This window comes from Rhagoletis zephyria, unplaced genomic scaffold (genome assembly GCF_001687245.7).
Source record: "Rhagoletis zephyria isolate East Lansing unplaced genomic scaffold, Rhagoletis_zephyria_1.1 Rzeph_scaffold_00474, whole genome shotgun sequence".
In the NCBI taxonomy this organism is placed as follows: domain Eukaryota; kingdom Metazoa; phylum Arthropoda; class Insecta; order Diptera; family Tephritidae; genus Rhagoletis; species Rhagoletis zephyria.
Genome location: NW_016157558.1, coordinates 239,254 through 245,692, shown reverse-complemented (window position 1 = coordinate 245,692; position 6,439 = coordinate 239,254). Strand labels below are relative to the sequence as shown.

General features: G+C 36.7%; 1 long non-coding RNA gene across 1 annotated transcript in view; it reads right to left on the bottom strand.

Moving 5' to 3' along the window:
* Positions 1 to 2,943: 2,943 nt before the first annotated feature.
* Positions 2,944 to 6,439, bottom strand: part of LOC108359834 (uncharacterized) — an 11,175-nt gene continuing 7,679 nt past the window's right edge. Inside the window, exon 3 of the long non-coding RNA XR_001847004.1 lies at positions 2,944 to 3,147. This is a non-coding gene — a long non-coding RNA (uncharacterized LOC108359834). The remainder of the gene's footprint in view (positions 3,148 to 6,439) is intronic.

Sequence of the window (6,439 nt, the reverse complement as noted above, 5' to 3'; positions counted from 1 at the left end):
CTCGGCACCTTTTAAGAAAATACGCCTTTAGAGATCTTAAATTCAATTGGGCTATCTCAGCAGCAGCTCCATTTATTTGTTCCCGCAAATGCTCTTCATTTTGAATTGTTTTGAATAAATGTTGTCCTTAAGACAGTCCCAGTAGAAAACATCTAATGGATTCAGGTCTGGCGATCGAGCGGGCCACGTGATTGGCCCGTATCGTCCAATCCATCGGCGAATTATGTATTCAAATCGATGTGTCCATTGAAACACATAATTTTTCGAATACGAAATAAAGCGAAAAAGAATGAAAAAATTAAAAATTAAAAATATAAGAAATCATAAAAACTTATCAACTTGGTACCAACTTTGGATACAATAAACAACAATTCGTCTGATTGTCTCGTAGTTTATTTTTGTTAAGATTTCTACCGAGTGTGGGGCGCACACATGTGCTTTTTTAAGAAGTTTTACTTCTATCACGTGTACGATGTTGCACTCGTGCTATTAAACTAATGCTTTTTTCTCAAGTAGTTTTGCTCAGTGGCAATTTATACATATCTATGTAAGTAGTAGCATCACATTCGGTGAACTAAATGCATTCATACATACATATTTATGTACAACTATAGGTAATATTGTACGCGTCTTCCCAGGTAGGTTAAGTGCTCTAAAATACACACAAATTGTGGTTTCCAAGACATTTACGAAGTGATTAGCACAGCTGCATCCTTCAACTTGTCAACTCGCGGAAAATTCCCCGATTTTCATCGGTTTAAGTGGCAATCGGGGAATGGAAAATTTTTTCGAGGGGCTGGGTAAGTTATTTTTATATCTTAAAATAACCAAATTAGACGGATATGTTAATTTTTAACCATTTGACCCTTTTTGGAGCGACATTTTTTCAATTTGAATCGCAATACCTCCACAACAAGAGTTTTCCCAGATATAAGCTGTATACCAGATGAAAGCTAAGGTTTTTGGCTAGATTTGTGGAAACTTAGAATAAAATCGACTGACCAGTTTTTGAGAAAATGCACGAATTGTATATTTTCAGCAGCCCGATTTTTAGTTTTCGGGCGATAACGTTATGATATATTTATATTTTATAAACACAAGAGATAGCGTTAGATAGCTTGTTTGAAGACCCTTCTACTGATATCCACATCAATGACATGGACTGAGTAGTGCGGCCTCAGTGGTAGTTTAAAAAATTGCATTTTTTCGAATTTCAGGCAGCAGCCACGGATACTAGAAATAAAAATTAATTTGTGTTTTTAACCAAATAAATATAAATAGGAGTCTTCGCTTTAACTCGTAAAAGCCTCGTAAACCTCGTAAAGCTTGTTAATTTACGAGCCTCGTAAAAGAACTGTAAAAATTTGTATGAAGCTCTATTTACGAGTCCCTCGTCAATTTACGAGGCAAATTTGATACCCAAACGGCCTCGTAGACTTCAGTGTTGCCAAGCGGCCGGAGATTTTATACTAAAATGTATGATAAAGTACTGAAAACAAATGAAAACATATTAGGTGAATAAAATTAATAAATTTCATCCACAACTGTATTAATATGGATTTTCTGCTAATTCTTGCATTTTTAACTATATTTTAGCTTTCATTCGAGCTGACGGGCTGTTATGAAAAATACCACGAAACAAAAATATATTCACAAAACCCGTTTCAACCTGTCAAACAGTCATTTTACGCACCTATTTGCACATTTGCAAAACGGGGGCGTTCCCGTAATAGCCTCGTAAAATTATGAGTTTAAGACTTTACGAGTTTAAGGGAATCCCCTAATTGTCTTTATTTTATATCAGTTTAAAAAGCTAATTACAAACCGAATAAACTAGAAGCTATGCCACTGAAATTCATTCACATTGCAGTAATTTTTACAAAAAGTAAAAAATAAGAGGTCATCTCCACCCTTTCATATTGTATATATTAGGGTGCCCATCGAAAATGCTTCTTTTGGAAATTTTTAAGACCCTACCCCCTAATTTTATTCGTTTTTATGAGAAATATTATTGCCCATTTTTATAGATTTTTTAAAGGTCAATTAGAGGTCGCGACCTGTCGATGGTATCACCCCTATATATCACGGGTACAGTTAATCACGGGACAAATGATCGCAAATTTTATCATCTAGACAAATGATCACATAACAGTTGATCACTGGACAAGTTGTCACAAGACATTTTATCACAAGTTATTTTGATCACATAATAGTTTATCACTGGACAAGTTGTCACAAAACCTTTTATCACATGTTAATTTGATCACGAGACGATAGCTTTGAATAATATATATATGTACAAATGATCATGCATAAGTGGGTGAACTTAATGGAACGACAGTTATTACTTCATATTACTCAAGACGTTGTCAAGGATAAAATGATAGACTTTTTTTGGGGCATGGTATTTTGACCGCGTAAATTAAGGCCGCCATCTTATTTGTTTGGCGGCGTAATTTCATTTTTTTAACGCGGTCTGATTTCACTTGGCAAAATGAATTATGCCCGCGCGGCCTAGTTCCATTTCTTGATCGTTTTTGATTGATAGAATTAAATTATCCGCATCAAATCACAACTGTATTTTATTTTTGATTTGCAGATCAATAGTACTGTTTACGCTTATTTCAACTATATAAATATTATTTGGCGCAATTTAAAAGTGAAGTGGATATAAGAGGTTAAACAAAACAATTGTGATATTTTAAAATGTTAATATTTTTAGCTCTTGACTCTTTGTGTGTCAACATCAGCATGCACACCACAATTTGGAGATGCTTGGCCAAACATTGGGGCACAGGCCCTAACAATTTAATTTAATGTACATATATAAGTATGCTTTGCCGTGTTGAATTTTAATACCAGAAATGAGAACAATCATAATATAACCGTTACCTGGTGTTGTATATATACAAGTAGGACAGATTTCGTAAAAAATGGTTCGCTTAAAATTTATTATGGGTTCTATACGTGAAATAAGCTAACATGTATTCAAGGATTTTTTTCTTTTTTTTCTTCGGATATATGATCTGCCAGAATTCGAATTTCTTCGTGATTCTGACCATTGATGTACTTCTTCAGATTGTTATATCTCGGATTCTGGTCGTCGTAGAGACTTCATCTTAACGTCGTTTCATGTCGTAAAGTTAACTTAGCTATTAACAGTTGAGTTTTGCTGATTTGCATTGTGAAGACCAGTAAATTTGGGATTTAAAATTACACTATCCAAATCCTTGTTTAATTAAAAAAATATGTTTCAAAAATATTGGCGTTTTTCAAGAATTATTTTCAAAATATTTTTTTTATTGCGAGAAGGTTTATTTTGTGAGAGTGTGAGAATTGAACCAGCAAAGTAATTTTAAAGCTAAGTTAACTTAAGGACAATTATGGTGATCATATATATAGAAATGTTTCTTTAGCTTTAAAACGGCGTTAAGATGAAGTCTCTACAATGAACAGAACCCGATATATCAAACTTTTAAAATTACCCTGATTAGTCGGAATCACGAAGAAAACAAGAAAAAATGTGAAGCTAAACGAAATTGTGACACCAAATTTGGTGTACGATATAAAAAAGAATGCCTCATCTATATGTTATATATATTTTAATAAAGAATATTAGTAGTGCTAGAATTGTAATATATTATTTGATTATTTGTAGGGTTGCAATTTTATAATTCTTTGATGCCATTACAGTGTTTGAATCTTATTTTATTTTAATTTGGTCATAAATTAAAATATATCCCAGGGTCCCGAGATCCCGAGCGCTTGATCCCGAGATTTCGGGACTCAAGAAGTGCTCGGGACTCCCGGGACTTGGTTTTTGCTTTACTCCAACAGAATGGCTTTCCGCAGCTTATTAGTTGAACAGAGGAATTGATGAATTTGGAGGACAGTGAGGACGGGTTCGAAAGTGACGATGCCGGAGAACAATGTAAATTTAAACTTCCAGGACACAATGAAATTGAAAACAATAACTCTGATAGTGACTTAGAGCAAATATAACATAAGAATGTTGCCTGGAAGAAAAAAAGTACTGAATTAAATGAACAACTTCGATTGACATGAACGGAAGAACTAACTACGGATATTTTGGATTTAGAGACGCCCATCCATTTTTTTCTAAAAATATTTCCCTAAGAATTATTCCTGAATACTTACATTACAGAAAGGACCCCAACAAGAATTTTCATGTGTCCGAAATCGACATCCAGCTATTGTTATTGGAATAACGTATATAATGTCTTTGATACATCTCCCAATAGTGACAAAACATTGGAATTATGAAATCGGAGCACCCTTCATAAAGGAAACGATGTCAACGAATAAATTTGAAAAGATCATGCAATTTATATACTTCAATTACAATTCCAATATGATTCTTCGTGAGCATTCTAACGCGGATAGACTGTTTAAGATTCGACCAATATTGACAAAACTGAACGAGACATGTATGCAAATTCCGCTAAAGTGTCAGCTTTGTGTGGATGAACAAATTTGCTCAACGAAAGCAAGGAATAACTTGAAAAGATATAAAAGATATTTCTAAAAAGGGTAGTGGGCTCTCTGTCGAATATGTAGCAAATGTGGGAGGGATAGATGTAGCTACCGTTGTTTGGAAGGACCACAAATCTGTTACTCTAGCATCTAGTTTTGCTGGTGAGCTACCGAAATCCAAAGTATGGCGCTATGATAAGGCAAAAAAAAAAAATATTACCATTGAAATACCTTACATAGAGAGCGAGTATAATCGTCACATGGATGAGGTCGATCTCATCGACAGCTGCATGGGCCGCTATAAAGTAATGTTGATAAGTAAAATATGGCAAGTTCGCATGTATACCACTTATTAGATCTTGTAATGCCTAAGTCTAGGTTCAGACAGAGAAACTTTTGTCGCGGCAACTCGTTACTTGTTGGAGACGGAGTAACGAGGAAGGGGGAAGGTCAACGAGTTGCTCGTGCTCGGGCAACACGCTTTGTGCTTTCGTTCATCTCAGTAATTTTAGTTGGCCGTTCACAGCTGACAACAACGATTGTGTACAAAAGAATTGCTCTGTGTAAACGCGAAGGGCAACGCCAAAAGAAAAATTGCCGAAAATGAGCAACAAAAGTTTTTCTGTGAGCCCAGTCTTACACATGGCTCTTATACAAAAGAGTTCGCAAAGAAAAGAATTTGCAGGACAATCATTTGTCATCAGCTGATCTTCGTTTGGAAGTTGCTACGGTCTTGTGCAAATGAGGTAGAAATACAACCATAAAACGCAGAGGTGGAATAGAAGCAGATATTCAAGCGAAAAAGCGTAAGGGTCCTGCTCAACATGATCCTCGAATTGCCTGTAGGCAAGACCAAGTTTGACCCGAGAAGAGAATCCGTTGCAAACGCCCAGGATGTAGAGGAGTGTCACCAGTGTTGCCAAACATAGGCCAAAACTGGTAGGTTTTTTTCCATTTGGTAGGTTGGTAGGCAAGATTGGATTTTGGTAGGTTCAGCCACAATAATAGTTATTAGAGAAAAATATAAAATATGTATCTCCAAACATTTTAACAACTTTGTTTACATGACTATTTCACCGGTGGAGTCCACCATTGTTCACCTGATAGAAACTTCATTGTGAGACTTGAGGAATATCACCAAAACTAACCTATTGGTCTTTTAATATGGTAGTAGGACCCATTGTCACACATGCAGCACTGGCCTGGTGACCAAAAGCTACGCAAGTAAAGGCGTGTGCCACCTTTAGCAAGCTGCACCGACTGGTCCGCGTGGCCATTACAGGAGCTATGGGCACCAGTCCAACGGATGCCCTTGGTGTCATTACAGGCATTCCTCCTTTGTCTATTCTGTTTGAAAAAAGCGACTGCTGTAAAGTGATAATAACTATGATTGACGAGAGGTCACAAGTATGATATTCCGACGGATCAGACGACGAGACTACTGGGGAAGGCGTATTTGGACCAAAATTTCAGAAAGTCTGCGAATTACACATACTCAACACATATTCCAGGGGAGTGTATTCGCAATCGAAGTTTGTGTAGAAAGACAAATGGGGCAAAATTAAATATTATGTCGGATAGTCAGGCAGGTTAAAGGCCTTAGACTCTTATAAAACGGCAGCAGGTTTTTGGAAAGCTGTAAAACTTTTTTGAACCACTTGGAAGCTCACAGTCGAACTGTAGTAGACGTCGCAAGGCTTCACGCTCGAAAATTCTACCAGAGGGTTAGGCGACTTACGCAAGGTTTCAAGACCGGGGCGAACTCCTGTAAGAACAACAATGGCGACCTAGTGACCGATGTCCAGAATATACTTAAATTGTGGAGGGAACACTTTTATAACCTACTGAATGGTAGCAGCGCTGAAAGTAGTGAGGAAGACGAACCCGAGTCCCCAGTCGATGATGATGGAGTAGCTGTCCCACCGCCTGACTATGACGAGGTACG